The following is a 21,435-nucleotide window of genomic DNA, read 5'->3' as shown; positions in this document are numbered from 1 at the left end:
TACCTAACTGGATGTATTTGTATAGTCTAAACAACTCATAGCTAGGGTATCAAATGAAAAATATTTAAGAAAGCTCATTTTCCAAAATATTTTTTAGGAAAGTTGCCACCCGTTTCAAAAATTAAATTTCCTTAAGTTGATTAGGTAAAATAAATATTACAATATGTATTGGGTGTATTCTTTTCGGTAGAGAACAAGCCTAGGGGGTGAGAGCATTAAATTCCGACTTTACTTTTTCACGTGCATTTTTGGACCACCCTAGTGGCCACTTATTACGAAAAAAAAAAACACCAAATTCAACTCAAATTAAGGGAATTAGATACACAATTTAAATATGTACCGCACTATTGGTGTCAGACGAAATAGGTTTTAGAAGGTTGTGGTTTAAATATATTTTGAAGAGGGTTGCCATTTGTTTGAAAAGTTTAATTTAATTAGTTATCCACAAGTAATATGGAATATTAAAATATGATTGTCAAACGAGAAAGTGTTGAGTAAGTAATATTTTGTAGAACATTGAGAAAGGTTTTCGCCTGGGTATTTAAAAAATTAAATTCAACCAGGTGCCAGATGAAAGAACTTTAGGTATGCGGTAGTTTCAAAATATTTTGAAGAGGGTTGCCATCTGTTTTAAAAGTCGAATTTAATTGAATTTTACACAAGTTATATGAAATATAAAAAAATATGGGGCTAAGAAAAAAATGGGAAAATCTTTATGTTATTAAGTTTTATTTAAATAAATTACACCAAATATAAGACGTAGAAGCTTCATACACGCGGCGAAGCGGGTGAGGACAAACCATTATACATATGTATAAACCTAGTCCATGGTTTAGAAAACTAGCGTTTTTTGTGAAAACAATTTTGACTTAGAGCAAACTGAGTTCAGGAATTTAGGCAAACTAACAAAAAAAAATCACACAAATTCCAATAATAATGAAAAGCGCAAGTAAAATTGACTGGACATTCAAATTGTATTCATATAAATATGTAGTATGTAGTTACATTTAGGCTTTAAGAAACTTTAAGCATGCTCTAACAAAAACAACGACAGGCAACGCCGGCAGACATGCGACACAACTTTCGCAACCAGACAGTGGTTGTTGTATTTGTAATTGCTTCCGTTGCTGCCGGTGCTTTTGTATTTTGCAGCCTTCATCAGGAAGTAAATATGTACTACATACATAGTATATATATATATGTATATGTACATATATGTATATGCATGCATTGGTATGTAATTGTTGTTGTTGTCTGGTCCATGTGACATGCCAATTGTTGCGTTCACCATTTTCTAAATTTGTGTATCCAAAAGGGAAAATCGATAATTTCGCAAAGCTATTGGGTACACAGCGTTAGCAAACGCGTCCAGAAGTACATAAATAAACATACATACGTACATATCCATATGTATTCATGCAACTAGTCAGCCAGACAAGAGACACAACTAACTCCTCGACTGCACACAGCTGACTGCGAGATTCCTCGACTCATTTGAGTCATTTGGTCGAAAGGCGGCATCATGGGAGCTATGTACTCGTATGTACATACCATACATTAGAGTGGTTCAAGAAACACGCATTTTTTTAGAAATTCATAAACGCCACATCAAAATATTGTTATTTGTGATAAAAAAAGAGAGAAACACGCATTTTTTATTTTGAAAAATAAGTTTTTTTGGAAGTTGCGCTGGTCGGTTTAGCATTTTTTTTTTTTAATTTGATAGCCATATTGTATCCGCCATTTAGAATTAAAAAAAAAAATTTACGTCAGATTCGTAATTAGCGACACCAAAAACTCCCGACTGCCGAGTTTCGAACAAGTCCAATAATTTGAAAAATAAATTGGTGGCCATATTGGATCGGCCATTTTGAATTTTGAAAAAGTGACTTCACATTCCTAGTTAGCAACAAGTACCAAACCATGACAATGCGTAAATCGTTCAGTATCAACATTTTAATTTTAGTAGTCTCTTTTCGAAAGCACATTTTCAGGCACTAGGCCCATTCTAACTATCCAGCCAGCGCGACCTCTAAAAAACTCTTTTTTTTAACTCTAAATAAAACGTTTCTCTTATTTTATGACAATTAGCAATAATTTTGGGTAGCGTTTATGAATTAAAAAAAAAAAAAAATTTTTTGAACCACTCTAATGTATCTACATATATACAAATGTACAGTCTGCCACTTCCACCAGCACAAGTTTAGTGGCAAGCCATTTAAGTGAATTGGCATAGAGGTTGATATGTGTTCTAGTGGGGTTTAGTATCGTATATGATACAGATGCGGGTAGTTAACAGCGGGTTATGTACTAAATATCTTTATGTATTCAAGCTTTACTGTGCTCCCCGTGAAACACATACATATGCTCACAGCTCTATTATTACATAGTCCGTTCCCCTTTTCGTGGCGACTTTCTCTTCGATTTTTCCTTGTTTTATAGTTTTTTTCCAGAGTAGTACTTTTATAGTTAGCTTGTCTGCGGTTACAATAACTAAGTGAAAGTGTACGAATTTTCTGCCTTTAATATTGATTGCCTTCCTCTTCGTTGAGATTAAAGGACTTTCAGTCCATCTACAAAATCAGCATGCCTACCAGAAGATCCTATTCTAATAAAGAGTTGAGCGTAGCCAGCATATTTTAATTGACTTTTTTGAAGAACTTGTGTAACATCACTAGGCTAGTCTTTGGGACATTACATTTATTTATGAGTAGGGAGATGCCACTACATATTCATTATTCGATTCATTGCATAGAAGGTTTGTTGATTATATAGTGCAGGTTAGTTTAGGTTAGGTTGAAGTGGCTGCCAACGACGTCACTAGCACACCCAGACCTTAAAATTCCTACTTCGGCTACGTCGGTTAAACCTTTCTGAAGCAAAAAAAAAACTTTCGTCTTCCTTTGCAAAGTGCGGCACATTCGCGTAGCAGGTGACGCGAGGTTTCTCGCTCTTCTTCATATCTGCAGCTTCTGCAGAAGTCATTTTGGGTACCCCCAACCTCTCCGCGTGCCTTCCGATGACAACATGGCTCATTAGCAGACCCATGGCTGTGACTAAGTTTCCTGTGCTCAGCATGATGAGACCCTTCGACCGCTTCTGCTTGCTTTTTGACCACATAAGTTTTACATTGCTACAAGTGGTGAGACTAGCCAAGCTAACCCTGAGATTGAGCTTACAGGGAGCGCGCGGCATGCCTGAACCCTTCCAGGATGGTGAGAGTGGATCGGATGTGCCCTCCTCTTTTGCAAGTTTGTCGCCTTTTCGTCACCATACTTCTCAGCCATCTCCTTTAGACAATCTGCGGCTACAGTTCTTGAATTGTGAAAAGTCAAGCGCTTTAAGTGCCGCCTGGCTGTCTGAGTACTAAAATAGATGTCAACCGCCTCCTGTATGGCAGCGACTTCAACTTGAAGGGCACTGCAATAGCCGGATAGGCAATATGGGGGCTGAGAATACCACCCTCCTACCATGCTCGCTAGTTTACAGCCATTGGTGTAGAAGTAAAGTGATCCCTTTTCATCAGGAGCCAATACTTTCCGAAATTCTCTAAGTTTAATATAAATTCTATACCTATTTGTGAAGTTTAGACTTCGTACGCAGTAATTCATGCACGGTAAGTCGGGTAGTTATCGCAGCCTCAAGGTGGCGCACTGGCTGGCTGTTTTCCAACAATTTCGATTGGCAGAATATTGAGTAAAATGCACAGAGTAGTGCGTAGAGTACCGCAGATGCAGAGAATCGCAATTAATCGCACCTTTTCAAGTGCTACGGCTTTTAATTTATTATTGAGCCTTGGACACCATACCAAGAGCCCCTTCGAGCAGAATAGGTCTAACAATTACTGTGTAAAGCCAGTGCATTATGCTGGGGGACAACCCCCAACTACGTCCACTTTCCACCTCACAGCTGTAGAGGGACTCACAGTCTTTCAGACCGAAGTGATAGCTTGTCCCAGATAAAACCTTGAAAAGTGTTTAAAAGTCGAAATTATAGTTATGTTTTACTACACTCAAGAACGGGCTGCGATAGCCCTGACCAAACAGATGATAACCTCCAAATTCGTTAAGAAGTGCTTTGGCACTCTGATTGCCTTGCTGATAAGAACCGCAAAACCTTAAGCGCGTTGTTATGCAGATGGTCAACGTGCTAGATTTGTCAAAGTTGTTTCTTGCAATGCATAACGAAAAAATTAGGAGTGAACCAATCAGTTGAAAATTAAAAAAAAGGCCAAAGAAATACAACTGATTCACAGAAATACGCTAGTCATTAGATCGCCTGCATAACAGCCTGTTGGTCAAGGAGAGTAAAAAGTGAAAAAAATTTAAGAAAGAGTGACGTGACCAGATATCTTCTGACCGCCTGCGTAACAGCCGCGGCGTCCTAAGGAACTTAGCAAAGCAAGTTCAAACAGCATTAGCTCCTAAACTAGTAAACATAATACAGGCCGATTCTGAACAGAAACTCCCTGGGAGTTTTCTCTCTTTTCCCTGAAGGATTTTTTATATTATGTAAATGGCGGAGTTGAGCTGTAAAAAAAGTGTCAAACAGCTTTTTCGAGTTGCACCCTAACTTTTAGGTATCTTTCGTCACGAATTTAAACACAGAATGTAACCGTAAAGTCTTTGTAGCAAAACACGCTGTATATCCAGGACTTTTTTACATCAACATTGCGCTAATAAAGTAATTAAAAAATCAAAACGCTCAACTTAGAGTTTCACAATATGTGTATAAGTATGTAAATAACAAAAAAAAAAAAAAAACTGAAGCAAGCTACTTGCATTAGTCAGCCTTTTAGACGCCGACGCTAAAACAATTCGGGCAGGGGGAAGTCAGTTCAAGTGTAGCACCCACTGACTTCAAAATATCAGATAGCTATTCATTATACATACTAGTATGTAATGTAGCTACTTATGTATATACATAAATATGCGTGTCTGTACATATGTGCGATGTTAAATAATTCATTTGTTGTTGAAAATGTCGAAAAAAGGAGTCAACTGCAAAAACAAAAGCCGCCTTTATATACACATGTATCTTATGTATATACATAGGTACATATGTATATATTTGTATATATGTAAATACATGCAGCAAATGTAGGCTTTGACAATTGGAACATCACACGAGCCAAGTAAATTGAAAATAAAACTGCGGGTATTATTTTATGTTAATCAGGTCAATGGCATTCGTTGGCGTTGAATATCACACGATATTTAAGTGAGTCTATGCATTTTGGGGGGGGGGGGGGGGTGAAATTTAAAGAGGCTCAAATTTTGTATGAAATTCAATAGAAATTCAGTAACTTTATCGAATTTATACTGAACGTGAAATTTAGAAATCCTGCTAACAAATGATAAAGTTTGTGAGTGAGTGAGTATTTTCAAGAAGGTTGCCACCTGTTTGGGAGTTCAAAATCAATTTAATTAACATGTGAAAATAAATATTTTCTATGGAAATCAAATCATGGAAATGTTTAAGTAAGCTATTTTTCAAAATATTTTTGAAGAGGACTGCCACCTTTAAAAAAAACTCAAATCAGTTAAATTAACAAATTGAATGAAATATATATTCCAATATGCAATATTTCTAAGAGGGTTACCACCTGTTTAGGAGGTCAAAATCAATTTAATTTTTAAGCCAAATTAAATATTTTGTATTGGCATCAAACGAGAAAGGTTTAGCAAAGCTCTATTTTGAAAATATTTTTGTGGAAGGTTGCCATCTGTCAAGAAATTCAAAATAAATTTAATTAAAAAGTAAAACGAAATATTTTTACATGGTTATCAACCGAGGGAGGTTCAAGAAAGCTTTATCTCGAAAACGGTTTTAAAGAGTGGAGCTACTTGCTTAGAAGTCCATTATTAATTTAATGAATGATAAAAAAAAAAATTTTTAAGTGTTCTATTCACAAAATATTGGAAAATACTAAACAAGATTTCTTTAATTTTATGTTGAAGAAGCTGCACAACTGAAACGATTAGGCACCATTTTTAACAAGCACGTATGCCGACGGCGTCGACGGCAGTTCTCTATTTATTCTTTCTTCTCTTCTAAGCTCTTCTCTGGCAGTGTGTCGTCCTATTGCAAAGTCGGGATCGGGGCCCATTGATGTTGTTTCTCTCTAGCAAGCCTGTCTGTCAGAGAAGGAAGAACCTGTTGTTTTCTACTAATGGGGTGTTTAGTTGAGACGAATCTTACAGTCAATTTTAGAGGTAATTAGTTGAATGGAAACTGCGTTCTTTGATCTTGGACCAAAGATGCCGGCCGCAATGCCCTCTGGAGTGTTTTTAGCCGTCTGTGTACCAAATTAAAGGGTGCAGCAGGTGAAGTATATATGGATGTTAGTGTCGGTCCAACTTAGTTTATTCCCTAATTCTGTTTGTAAGTTCCTTCGATTCTGCTGAAATCATCTCGTGGGAATTCGATTATGGGTATCTGTTCCCGGAGAGATTCCATGTTACGAGATGATACTACCTTCTCTCTACCCCACCGTTCCGTTTCTCCTGCAGGGCCGGTGCACATTGCGCATGTGATGCGTAAACGCGAGGCGTTGTAGTTTCGTGAATAAGCGCCCCACAGTTGGCTCTCGAGCCCCAGGCCACCGCTGTATAGGTTATCACTGGTTTGACAACGACTGTTACAACAATGACGGTTATACGACGACTACCCGACTGGTAACTCAAATTCATCTTCTGTGCCTGTTTCAGTGCCACGGAGCAGGGCGAAGAAATGTTCCCACCATTTTTATGGGCACTTTACGGGCATGGGCCACTAGGTCGTTGTGATTGTTCTTACAGTAGTTTTTCCTAGTTTTGCAGCCTGCCTTGAGTCGGCTTACTTTCATGGCGTGACATTTCTCGTTCTTTTTCTTCGGTGTCATAGATAAGATCAGTCAAGCCCAAAGCCTGTACCATGCGAGGAAGCTCGGTAAAGTTTTTTATACATTTTATTTAGACGCGCATAGAGCAAAAGCTCTCTACGGCGCAAGAAGAGGAAACAGCGAATTCTTATCTAAGGAACTCTCCTTTAGTCAACAAAAATTTTTTCGCTTTGACACTGGGAGCCATCCAATCCATGGAGATAGTTTCAGCAGCACTTGAGTAAACAAATAGCAACAATGTCAACTCAAGCGACAATTGCAACTTGTGAACAAACTAAAAATAAAAACAACAATACCCGTAATATCCCATAAAACAAATGTTTTTTCTACTTCTACAAGATATTAAATATTACGGTGAGTGAACATCAAGCTACACAGCTATTGGCTAGCTAGCTGAAAGCTATGACACTACCGTTGCCAATAAGAAAAACAAGTATGAAATATCCCTAATAATCCTGATGACTGTTACATGCTCGTACACAAACATACGCACGCTTGCACAAATATGTATAACTGAGCGTCGCACAGTGGTACAGCAACATACATTTTTTGCAAAAAACTTGGAGTCGGTGTAGAACCTCAATTTTCCGTATGCAGCATTTATGGACCTAAATAAAGAAAAAAATTAAAAATTGGCGTGATCTATTTATTTTAAACCTAACCTCCCATATAAACCTAACCCCAAAAACGCATCGAAAAGGCTATAAAAAACGGACCGATGAACATATCATTCCCAAATTGTTCCCATATATTATTAATAAAATGATACCTAAACATATCAAAAATGGGAGTAATCGATATATTTTAATACTTACCTCCCACGCAAACTTAACCTCAAAAAGGCCTTAAAAATACCATAAAAGTAATATATATGAGCCAGTTTTTTTGACGCGCATCACTCGAAATTTAATGCATGGAATCGAATGCAGTTATCACAGATGTATTGCTAGAGGTCTAACTTAAAATATAGAGCAAAGAAAAATTTGTGAGTTGCCACCTGTTTGAAAATTGCAGTTAAAGTAAACCGATAAAATAAAGTAATTATGGCAATAGAGCTGTCAAAGGTTAGAGATTTAAGAAGGCGTTACGTCGAAAATATTTTTTTGTGCACGGTTGCCACCTGTTGGAAATTTTGAATTTAATTTAATTGATAAGATAAATTAAATATTTAAATGTGTGTATCAAACTAAAGAGGTTTAGGAAAGTTTTCTGCTGAAAATATTTTTGACGCGGTTGCCACATGTTTTTAAAATTTTATTCAATTAAATTGATAAAATAAATGATATATTACAATACGGGTATTAAAATAAAGAGTTTTAACAAAGTTTACTGGCGGAAATATTTTTTAAGAGTGTTGCCACCTATCTGAAAAATTTACTTCAGATATTGAACTAGTTCACGTTTGAAGAAAGGGCACGATACGTAGACTCAACTCGTTAAGACTATAAATTAAATTCCTATCAGAAAGTCAATACTTTACCAACTTTCTAAATAACTTCGAAAATATATTAACTAACACCCAATTTTTTTTGAAAATCTCACTATTTTATTGTTTATGAATGAGGCCATAAGAGTCTTGGGAGGGAGTACAAAAATACTTTTAAAGCGCAGTGAAGCACGCCGGATGTTTGCTAGTTTTGTATAAAATTTTTAATTTCGTAGACAGTTATAATGAATTTTTCTTATTCAAATAAAAAATTTATAAGCCTAAGCCATCCAAATAAAAAAATTGAATGTTCAAAAAAAAAACTTAATTTTTTCCGCCGACATCCCACTGTGCGTCGCACTGCAGGCGCAGTCTAGAGTTGCCGTGCCCTCTCTAAGCGTAGCGCCTGCAAGTAAATCGCTGTGCGAAAAAATATTTGAAATAAAATATAAACACACACACGCAAGGGAGGGGAAGAATAAAAATAATTTCAAGAACAACAACAACATGCAAACAGGAGGAATATATTGTAATAACATTGATTGCGACAACATGCGCCGGATTTAAAAACAAATAACAAATCTCAGGCGCACAGATACAAAGTGCGCACAAAAAAAAAAAAAAAACGCTATCAACGTTCGTTGGCAGGACACAGGATATGAAATATTAAAGCATAACAGGATCAGCCGCAGTAATACTTTTGCGTACGGCGAGTGCTGCTAGTGCTGCTGCCGCCGTTGCATTGTCTCACCTAAGTAAACAAAGTGATGTGCGTACGTATGTTTGTCATCCACAGCCGCATTGTCCTTGCCTTGCTGCCGCCGCTGTTGTTCTTATTGTAGTTGCATAGTTCAGTTGTCATCAGTTGCATGCCTCTTTGCCTATTTTAGCGTGCTTGGCTACTGTTTTTTTTTTTTTTTTTGTTTTTTTTTGATTTAATTTGTTTTTTTGCTGGCATCCGTTTTTTGAATTATTTATTTTCATTTCTGTGTTGACAATTTTGTTGCTGCTACTAACCAGTCAGTCACTCCTCCCTCCCTGCTGCACTTCCCAACCGTTTCCCTTTCGGCAGTCGCGTTGTTGTTTTGTTTGTGTTTGTGTTTTTTACTTGTACTTGTATTGTCAAGTTTACCTTTGCGCAATTCGCTTTTAATTCAGTTGTCCACAATATGTACTTAATGTGTATTTGTAAATCTGTGGCATGTTGCATGTTGCATGTTTGAATGATTATGTATTTTTTTTCGTGATTTTTTGTAATCATTCCCTTATTGAAATATGTATGTACGCGAACACAGGCAGGTACGAGTGTTTGTGCCAGTTTGTTTGCTTATAAGTCCGCAAAGATGGCTGAAAACTTGTTTCTCACTGACATCTGCAATCATTTATGAAGCCACCAACCACTTTCAGCGACAAAAAAAAAAGTAAAAAAACAATGAGACATATAAATATGTACATATGTATAAAAATATTGTTGTACATGCTGAAAATTATGGGTGCGACCTTGCAACGGATGCGCCTACCTTTTGTATTATTAATTTTTTTTTCATCGCAGATTTGAAGTGCACTCAAGCGTATGCGATTTAAAATAGAACGAAGCTAGATGCGATTTGTTTTTTTTTTACTTAATATGAATATTCAAATGTGTGAAATATATATGTAGGTACATTAGGGCGGAGTAATTTAATTTCGGAAAAAGTGTATGGCATATTCGAATGCTACGTTCGACTCTAAGCAAAAATGGTGAACAAACTATATACCAAAAATTTCGTTTGACCCTCCCAATTTTTAAAAGAAAAATCAGTGTATTGTAATTTTCTCTAAACGAAATTAGCTTTTCATTTACAAGTGGACTGCGTCAAACGTCATATTTGTGTCTATAGTTTTTCGCCATTTTTGCTTAGAATCAATCGTAGAATTTGAATTTGCTATACACTTTCTTCCAAAATTGCTCCGCCCTAATGTACATATATGATAAAGGATGACATGTGGGATGAAGGAAGAGCGGAACCTCCGAGTCCGGGCTTTTTAAGGGGCCTGAAATATCAGAACCATAACTTGGTATAGTTTTGTACTTTTAAATTGGGAATAAAATAAGCTTCTTCTTTGAATAACCATGCTTTTCATTATAGAAACAAATACTTTTCAATATTTTCGCTAGAAACTGCTCCTCCGTAGGCTTTTATCAAAAATATATTCTGATTGGTGCTAATTGTTTTTGACTCTAAACATTAAGGAAACCCTAAATGAAAACTCTCAATTGATCAGATGCTTTTTATTTATTACAATTTATGTATAGGGGCCCGTGATTTTTCAGTCCGTGACCCGAGTTTTTTCTCGACGACCCTGTTTGTTGCTCTTTCACCGTTAAACGGTTTGACGTATTTCAATGAAATTTGGTCTACAGATAGATTATAACCTGGATTAAGATATAGGATATTCTTTGAAGAGAGTTGCCAGCTTTTTCAAAAAAATAAATAAATTTACTAGATAAGTTAAATAAAATATTACAATTATGAAAATATTTTTTAAGGACTTGCCACCTGTTAGAAACATAAAATCGACTCATTAATAAGCGAAAAGAAATATTTTAATATGAGTATCAAACTTGGTAGGTTTAAGAAAATTTTATTTCAAATATATTTCATAGGTGCTGCCACCTATTTAGAAATTCAAACTGAAGTTAAATAAAATAAAATATTTTAATATGGTATGGGACGAGAGAGGCTTTAAAAACCCGTATACATTTCCAAAATATTTTGACGAGGGTTGCCACCAACTAAGGAATTTAGCAAAATATGTTCGAAAATTTTTGTTTATATGGATGAAAGTGCCCAACACCAACAACAAAACAAAAAATTATCAAAAATCAACGGGATTTTTCAGAATTTGGAGACCTACACATTAATATATAAAACTGCATGCCCAATAAGTTTCTAAAAATTTTTAATAAAAACTTTAAATCTTTAAGATATTTTTTTTAAAATGGTTAAATTTTCCTAAATTGTGCGAAAAGTTTTAAACTTTTATAAGTCAGGCTTATGTTATAGAATCTACTAAATTTTTATAAAAAAAATTATGACGTAAAACATTAGGGCCATTCATCAAAACGTGTAAATGCCTCGTATCCATGTAAACCTAGTAAACGTAATTTTGTATGAAAAATCGAATTATTTACGAGGCCTTCGCGGTTACGAGGCGCTTACGCGTTTCCATGAGTACCCATATTGTGAATATGGTAAAAAATAAATGTGTGCTATTAAAATGAGCACCACTAAACAAACGAGAGGAAAAAATGTGTAACTAAAACACTTTTAAGATCATTGTCACCTATTTAAAAAATTTAAAAAAAGTATTTAAATATGTGCGGCAAACGAATGTGATTGAAAAATAATTATTTTGAACCACCTTATTTTTTGCCACCTGTTTAAAAATCAAAACCTATTTTTCCATAAGTTAAATAAAGTATGGCAATATGGACGTCAATCGAAAGAAGTAAAAGAAATAATTTTTTCGAAAATGTTTTTAAATAGGGTTGCCACCTGTTTAAATTTCAAATAAAATTAAGTGAATAAATTTAATGAAACATTACAAAGCAATGTCAAGTTAAGAAAAGAAGCTTAAGATGGCTTTGTTTCGAAATAATTTTTTTGTAATAGACCCTTTTTAGCTTTGGTTAAATAAAAAACTGGGCATTAGATATTATTGGAAGTCTGCTGAAGAGAAACTGAGTTTTACAATCGAAAAATAGTGATTTTCAAGAATTCTACCAAAAATAGTTTTTCCTCATATCGTCGTTTAAAGTGCAAAACCGCGTATCTGCAAAATGCAAAACCGCGTATGTGAAGTTGTAGAAATTATTTTCTAGAGCGTAAAACCACTCATATTTCAAAATGGTTCTCTGTTTTATAAAGTAATCGCATTTCAGAGATATCTGATCCTAAAGCATCCAGCAATATATTTGGCCATTATTCTAATATTTGTAGTGTTAATTTATTATTGATATCCTGCCATATACAATTTTTCTAATGCCTGCACATATTGATGCGTACTTAAAAATTCATAAAAAAATTTAAAAAAAAATTTGAAAAACTAGTTTGTATTTGATGACGCCGATTTGTCTCCCACGACCACTTCAACTATTCACTCAAAAATACATACATATTTGGTTGTTGTTGTTGTCAGTATTGCCGGATCATTAGAAAGAAGTTCTTCGTTTCCTTTTCGTTTATAATTTCCAAACCAATTTTTTATTTATTTTTTATTTTGTTTTTTTTTTCACATTTGATACCCTATCAACACAACTCATTAGCTTGGGGGGAAAATCACGCACACTTTCATACAATCTATTTCACATGCGCCAGTGTATATGTATGTACTTATGTAAGTATGTATTCTCTTGGTTGGTTACCCATAAGCGGGATTACATATGTATGTAGCATTATGAAGATTTTTCTTTAGTTTTTAAATTTTTATATATCTACATACATAATACATTATTTTCCATACGCTTTCCCTGCCTTCTCTTCCTGTCTCCTTCTAAATATTTTCACTCAAATTAAGTAAAATGGTACTTCATTTTTTATTACGGACATCATTAAAAGTTTTTAGAATAAATAATTACAAATGCTTACAATATTAATGTAGGTATGCATGCACACACACAAATCCATGGACATAAATACATATCTACATACATACATACATATGCAAGTATGAAAGTATTTAAGTTTTTTTGAACCCAAACGGATTTTCCGAACGACGAGTGAACTTGAAAGGTTTTTATGGTGCAGCAAATGGTGACATTTTTTGGAATTGTTGTTGTTGCTTCTATTTAGTTTATATCATAGCCGGTGTCAGTGTCAATGTCATTGTCGTGCTAGCCGTTGTGGCCACTATTTTTGGCCACCATTGTTCATCCGTACATACTACATATGTTTATGGGGCGTTCCATACCAAAATCGACGGGGTTCACACTGTTCACATGTGTTTGATTTGTTTCAAATTTTTAGGGTTGATGGATAAACATAAATAATAAATAAATATGAAATTTGAGCTTGATTAATACATTTTTAAAAACTTTTTTAAACAATTTTTTTTTTCATGAACATTTTTTCACATACAAATTTTTTGATAAAAAAAGATAGTTTTTGAAAATATGCCATCTCAAAAAAAATTTTTAAATATCACAGTGGTAGCTCTGAGTATTGCGCAATATTTAAGTGTAGTATTATGGGATGCACTCTACAATAATTTGACTTATGAATTTTTTTTAACACCGAAGTTGAGTAAAATGAGTACAATACGAATTTACAAATGTAGATTTTTTTTGAGTATGCAGTTTTGTAGCCCATTAAATTTTAGTATAATAAAGTGCAAGTTTTAAGCGATTGCAAAACTGGCGTTAATTTTTGATATTTTTTATGCTGACGGCTTTTTGCACTTTTCTTATGGAAGAAAATGCGTAAAAACGTTTTCAAAGAAAATAAAAAAAAATTTACGCCAGTTTTGCAATCGCTTAAAACTTGCACCTTGTTATACTAAAATTTAATTGGCTACAAAACTGTATAGATACTCAAAAAATTTCCAAAAAAAAAAATTTTAAAAATTTGTAAATTCGTAATGTATTCGTTTTACTCAACTTGTTGAGATGCCATATTTTCAAAAACTAATTTTTTTTATCAAAAACTTGGTATGTGAAAATTAAAAAAATTCAAAAAAATTAAAAAATATATCTTTTCATAGAGAATTTTGATGTGTGTATGTGTGATTTTTTCCCAATTTTTTTCCTCGCCCTTTTCTCGAGATATTTGGAAAACTGTTAAATCGATTTGTTTTGGTTTTTGTGCTGTAAAGTTTTTAAAAATGTATTAATCAAGCTCAAATTTCATATTTATTAATTATTTACGTTTATCCATCAACCCTAAAAATTTGAAACAAACACATGAACACATAAAGTGTGAACCCCGTCCATTTTGGTATGGAACGCCCCGTATGCAACAAATCTAGTTTCTCAGCGTGTGCGCTCTATAATATCAGATAACAAACGTGATTCGTTACAATAATAGCAACAACAACAACCAAGTCATTTAACATTTAACTATTTAGCATTAGCATTTAATATTGGAAAGGTCAGTCCTACGTTTGGCTTCGGCTGATTTGTGTTTATTTGACATTTTCCTCCATTTTTCTCCCTTTTTCCTTGGCTTGCTTGACTTTCCTGTCTAACGCTTTCGGAAAATGAGTGAATTATAATCAAAAAAGTCATGAAATAATAGTCAAAAAGTGTATGCATGTAAATTTAAAAGCGGGTCTTCTTCATTAATTCTTTAATATCAACGAGCGCAGTCATAAAATAGCAAATGCACGTTTCAAAATAATTGACTTGCATGAGAAATAAAATTTAATAGATTTTCATGATTTGGAGCGTAAATTTACGAGTAATCGACGGTTTAGTTCAACGTCGTTGATTTAAGATGGTAGACTTGTTTGCTTGCCATAAATAAAGGGCTGAAGGTTTTGAGATTTTCTTCGGCAGTCTTTTGGGATTATTCATAGTTTTGAATACCTAACTGAAAATAAAAGACTGCCCCGAACAGGATGATAGAGATTTAATTTATTTTGGTAAAACGCGCGAAACATCAAACATTTACAATTTTAACAGGCACTCAGTCGTTTGAAAATCTTACGATGAAGGCTAGTCTAATAGCCAATAATAGATTTTTTTTCAAAAAGACTGTTGCGAAAATTCAAATGGATTTTACTATCACGATTTGCTCAAAGTCCAAGTTTTTCCTGCCGTTCGCGAATAATTTTGAAACCGTAAATATCCCATCTATCAAGTACAGCTTTACAAGCCACTTTTCGACAAGAAACGCTGCTCACATACGAGTATTTGATCGATGAAATAAGAAGAAAGGTCAGCAATCAAATGGATTAAAGACCGGGGCTAGCTTCTACAAAGGCGAAGATGGAAATCTGTTAAAGGACTTCCAGAGTACACTTGAGTTATGGATGGTGACCCAAGTAGAGCGCATTTGACGAAGAGAAACTTAGACCAATATAAAGCAATGAATCTTACGTTCCTCCACTTGGGCCAAAGCGAGGTGAGAACAGCCATAACGCGGCGAAAAAATAAAATCCCCTGAGCCGAAGATTTACCTCTGTTTGGATTGGTGTATTAATATAATCTGCCCTACCCACAAAAAAAGTGATTCTGCTCAATTTTGGAAGCACAATGCACAAAATGATAATCGCAAGCACAGTAAAAAACCAACGGTACAAAAATCACCGGTCACCGTTCAGTCACTGCTTTCTAGCTCGCAGTTAAGAAGGTGTTGAAGAACAAAAGTTTACTACGACTTATACAAATGACGTTTATAAGTATGATTTTAAAAATAAAAGTCAGTCACTGATTTATATTGATGACTTTTATAATTAAAAGTCTTCAATAACTGATATCTAAGACATATAATTTAAAAATAAAAAAATAACTGTTATTTGCAGATTATTTAGATACAAATTAAAAATAATTGTTATTTTGGATTTATAAAATAAAAATCAGAAAAAAACTATTATTTAAGAGGTAATTAGATAAAAATCAAAAAATAATTGTTAAAGAGCGTTTTTTTTTAAATAAAAGCTGTAACTGTTATGGTCTCTGCAGTGAATTTTACAAAATAGCTGCTTGTATGACGCCACACTTGTGTAACTTGTTTTCGTTTTTCTTACAAAATTTCCACTTCTTCTTGCATTCTTGCTCGCGTTTTGACATTTTCTCTCTCGCAAAGGCACCAGTATGACGCCACACAAAAGTTATTCTCAAAAATCCTCTCTTATGGACGCAATCGAGGAAGAATTGAATGACTACAGAATAGTGCTCTTTCGTGTCATGTCGTTCACAATGTGGGTTTCAGGCTAAATTGCATAGAACCATACAAAAAATGTATAAATATATTAAATCGAAACCAGGGTTCTCGGTTATGGAGTATTGTGTTGCCGGTGAGCAGCCTTCTTTAGACGAGTATCGCTTAATTCAGCTTGGAAGACTCCGCAATGCTTCGGTATGAACAAGCTAATGCTTAGAAGTAGATATTCCGAACTTTAGTAGCTTTGCTGGATGTGGAGAGAAAGGCCTTCGTGACGTGTTTTTTCCAGTGTCGGTCACCATACTGTAACTGTGACGAAAAGAATGGGCCATATTCGGCTACAAGTCCTATCTTTTTCCTGTAACAATTTCTGATATCACGGTTCCGGTAAAGCTGGTAGAATGTGAATATACTATGTATGTACATAATGGAAGTTTGTACTTTATTTTTATATCTAAAATATACTTTAATTTTATTTCTAAAATATGGTCACCGTAATAATACCGCATTCGAGTGGGCAGCATATCTGATTTATTTCGAATACACTTTATTCAACGACTTTTTTTTTTTAATCTAAGTAGATAACTTTTTCATTTGGTGTTACATTTCTTTAACAAAATTTATTTTATTTCATTAATGAGTGCTGTAATAAAATTAACTACATCAAAGTGACGTATGGAATAGTTATTAATCAAATAGGTAAAACACGAAAAGAGAAAAGAAACTAAGAAAGAACAAAGACGGAGAAATAAAAAAGTGACGGGCGCGCTGCACTACAAACGCCTTGTTTTGCTTGCAACACGTGCGTAAGCGGCGGCGGGTAACAACAAAAAAAAAACGCACTTTATAGCACTTTAAAGACTGATATTTAGCAGCTGATTTATGTGCGTTGAAATTTAATTTCAATTTTTAGGCGTTTTTTTTTTTTAAGCAGAACCTTTATTTCGATAAAATGTAACAAAAAGCGTAGACAAAATTTGGGGCTTAAATTTAGATACTACACGATTAAATAGAAATATATTGTGCATATGTATGTATGTGTATGTATATATAAGAACGCATTTCTAGCAACATTAAATCGCAAAAAATTCTTGCCTACAAAATTTTAGGCTACAACTTTAAGGGCAACAATTATTAAGCTTCGATTTAAATTTCTAGTTTTACTAGCTGACCTTGTCTGGAACAAGGACAATTATCGCCTCAACGACATATGCGTGTGCATATATGTATGGCATATAGAGCCTGCCATTTAAATCTATTTTAGTGTCTATGTGCAATTTGCCCTGCTGCAGCCAGCGGCAGCTGTGTACAACCATACTGGAATTTGTGTTGAGTGCTACGAGACGCAAGTAAATAAGTAAGTAAGTGAGCGGTTGAGTATCAATGTTTCGATTAAATTTAATCGATTTCTTTGTAAACTCGAAACCAATGTCAACAGCCCATTTATTTACGACGGCTGTCGCTGGCACCAACACACACGTCGTCGGCTAGTTAGAATGCAGGAAAAACAAGCGGAATACATACCAGCTAATAAATATATATAGTTTGACATACATACATAGGTACCTACAAATGACAACAATCACAGGCGTTCGCTTCTAGGCCAGGAAACATGTGCATACATATGTATCTACTTATGTAGAAGCTGAGCAAGAAGACGCCCAAAAGCCCAAGCTGTTGAGCAGCAGACTAAATATCAGCAGCCAACGACGAGTCCACCCATCAGCCACCCATCAGCCAGCCAGCCGCCGCCAAAGAGTGCGGCAATCATCGGTCGGTTCGGGTGTTGGCGTAAAGTCCTTTATTTTGCATTTTTTGGTCTCGCCGCCGTCGGCAACTAAGTCAACGACATGCAGGAACTAACGAAAAGGACATTCAGATACGTAGATATATACATATGTATGTATGTATGTATGCAAGTAGTTAAGGACATACACAGTGTAGATAAATACATACTTGAAATTCAGTGTAGAGAAGAACAAAAAAGCGAACCAAAACAAAGAGAAAAATATATATATAAAAACAGCATTGGGGCTGACGCCCTCGTCTGCAGCGGAATTCGACATTTGCTTAAATTGGCGCACTATTTACTTAAGTGCATATAAAGCAGCACACACACATACACATACATACAAATATGTATTTTTGTACATAGCCAAATAAGCAAGCAGTATATAAGCCAAGAAGGCAGACTGCGACCAACTACTACAATTTTTTCTCTATACGTATGTATGTATGCATATTTCTACAAACATACATATACAAATATATGTTTATGTACCTACATCGCCCGACTGATTTCTCTGTTTAACTATTTAAAGTTTCGCTTTGCAAAAATTGCTTAGAAATCGAGGGAGAACTAATTGCCGTTGTACTTACTTACTTACTTGGCAAGCGTGGCGTCCGAGTTCGCTCGAGTGTAGTAAACTTTAAGCTTTAGTGTTTAAATGGGCATTTTCAGGCTCATTTGCATAGGGTGAATGAACTGTATTGCTGGATTTTTCAATACAAGTACAAATGCACATATTTTTTCATGTTAGAAATTTAAAGGGAAATATTGTACTTTGTACTAAATATTCTATTATAGGGAAAGCAGACAAAATGTTGCCCAAATTCAGTTAAGAAATTTTAATTTGTAGTGAAAAATATTTTAGAAATGCACATCTGGAAAAAAATTGATCAATTATTGTACGAGTTTACATGTACCAAGAATGCGGGAGACTTGGAGGCAGGTTCCGAACATAACAGTTATTAATGAAAACTGTCATTGAAAAATTTACCATGAGGGAAATGTTCTACAACCAAGTGACACATACCAATCGATTTATTTTTTCACCGGGAATCAAACTTGGAAATACATTTTTTTTTTTTTAATTTGTATGCAAAATTAAAAAGAAATAACATTTATTTATGACTTTTATTTTATAAATCCGAAATAAAATTTTATTTTTATCTAGATAATCTGCAAATAACAATTATTTTTAATTTTTGTTTTATATGTATGTCTTAGATAACAGTTACTGAAGACTTTTATTTATAAAACTGATCTATAAAAATCAGTCAATGACTCATTGAGAATCGCTTCCAAAAGGAAAATGGCTACCCGAGGTACTCCTCATAAAGTCGTTCTGTTATGGAATCCTATTATAAATGAGTTTCTGCCTCCCATTACAACGAAAGCCGCGAAGGTTGCTGCGTACGAAGATAATCTAGCGAGATACTGCGATTTTGCACCCGCAGCAGTAGTCGGGAGTGCCCCGCTGATTCTAAAATGGGCCATACTATTTGGCATTGTCCACTGCGCTATTACACTGGGTTTTCCTTCAAGATATCTTTGGACATTTGACAAAACAACTTAAGTCTGTTTTCAGCATGCTTTGCTTCAAATGGGGGGCCGAATTGCCTGCTTAATCCTCGGTCTGCACTTAGGGAGAAAGAACTTCATCATAAATATGCTTCAGACCTGTAAAGTAAAACTCTCTCTCTTGCTGATGAATCTGTTTGAGGTAAAAACGAGATGGACATTTCAAAGGAAAACTTATGTACTTCCTTCCATGTGTTCCTTCGCCAATGCTTTTAAAGAATATTTTCATCATCATAGATCTCGATAATCATATACGCCAAGTTTAGCTGAAATCGGGTACGTCAGAAGAGTAAATAGTCTTTAGATTGGCGGTTTCTCTGTACAGGTCCCAATACAAGAGTTCCATTCAAAGGAGAGTTGAAGAGTCAGCGAAAAAACTAAAAATGGCACTTCTTTATTCATTTTTGTAGGTAACATCGAAAATGTGCTGAAATTTGCGCTGGGTTCGTGGAAACCATTTTTTTCGCCAATAAGTCCTAACCTAAATCAACAGAAGATAAATCAACAATGTTTAGAATTTTTTTCTATCTGCCTGTCCGTTGGTTTGTAAGCGCATACCTCGAAAACTAATGCAGGGATTAATTGCAGTTTCCACCGATGGATTGCTAGAGATATAACTTAAAATATAGAAAGAAAAAATTTGAGAGTTGCCATCTGTTTGAAAATTGCAGTTTAAGTAAATTCATAAGATAAAGTAAATATTGCAATATGGCTGCCAAAAGAAAGAGGTGTAAGAAAGCTTACAGCCGAAAAAGTTTTTTTTTGAAGGTTGCCACCTGTTTGAAAATTTTAATTCAATTTAATTGATAAGATTCAATATTCAATTTATTGCAATAAGGGTATCAAACTGAAAAGGTTTACGAAAGCTTACCGCCGAAAATATTTTTGAGAAGGGTTGCCACCTGTTTGAGAAATTTTATTAAACTAGATTGATAAAATAAATGAAATATTACAATACGGATATCAAACATCACAAAAATACTTTTAAGGTGCAGTGAACCACGCCGGGTTTTTGCTAGTAAATAATAAAAACAAAATAGTTTAGAAAGAGAAAATCTACCATCGAGTTTTTGCGAAAATTGAATGCCAAACTTCAATCGCGATTTCCCAAAAGTCGTCAGCTGTGACATACGAAATTCATTTATACGGGCGACAATAAATACATATATGTAGATATGTATGTTTTTAAATTCAATTTTTATTTTTACCGAAATTAATCAAAATTCCCAGTCCTACTCACATGCTTCATTCATTACCCAAATATATTTACGTATGTAGCTTCTTTTTGCATTTCATTAAAATTAATCCAATTGGTTTTTTCTCCACACATTTTTCACTTTCAATTTGAATCGCAAATGAATATACCCTCACGTACGTAAATATATACATACATATGTAGAGATACATTTGTGTGTTGGTGCATATCAATTCTGCGATAGAAACATATTCAAAATGTCGCGTGACATACGCACATTGTCTGTCATTGCCGATGCGAGACATCTGCTCATCTAACTGATCATCAACTAAGCGCAGCTCGAAGGGCTCAAGCTTAGCGCATCAAATAAGGGTTATGTTTGTTTGTGTGCACACCACCACCACCACCACCACCGCCGCCGTCGCCGTCAAGATCATATTCATCATTTCCATCAACGAGAGCAACAACAACAAAATCGACAACACCATCAGCCACCATTCATTCATACAGGGCACACAGCATTGAATCAATCGTTCAGCAGCCAGCCATCAACGGCAATCAGGAGGAGCGATAGCAACAACAACAACAACAATAGTAATAACAACAACAAATACAACAATAAAAGCAGCAGCCAGCATTCATTCATTTACGCCATTCGTTGTATTTTAATCAAATCAAGAAAAAATGTAGTAGCGACATATG

Source organism: Rhagoletis pomonella, unplaced genomic scaffold (assembly GCF_013731165.1).
Source record: "Rhagoletis pomonella isolate Grant_MI unplaced genomic scaffold, Rhpom_1.0 Rhpom_scaffold_00006, whole genome shotgun sequence".
In the NCBI taxonomy this organism is placed as follows: Eukaryota; Metazoa; Arthropoda; class Insecta; order Diptera; family Tephritidae; genus Rhagoletis; species Rhagoletis pomonella.
The sequence above is the reverse complement of the archived record's forward strand: the minus strand, read 5'-3'. Positions refer to the sequence as shown.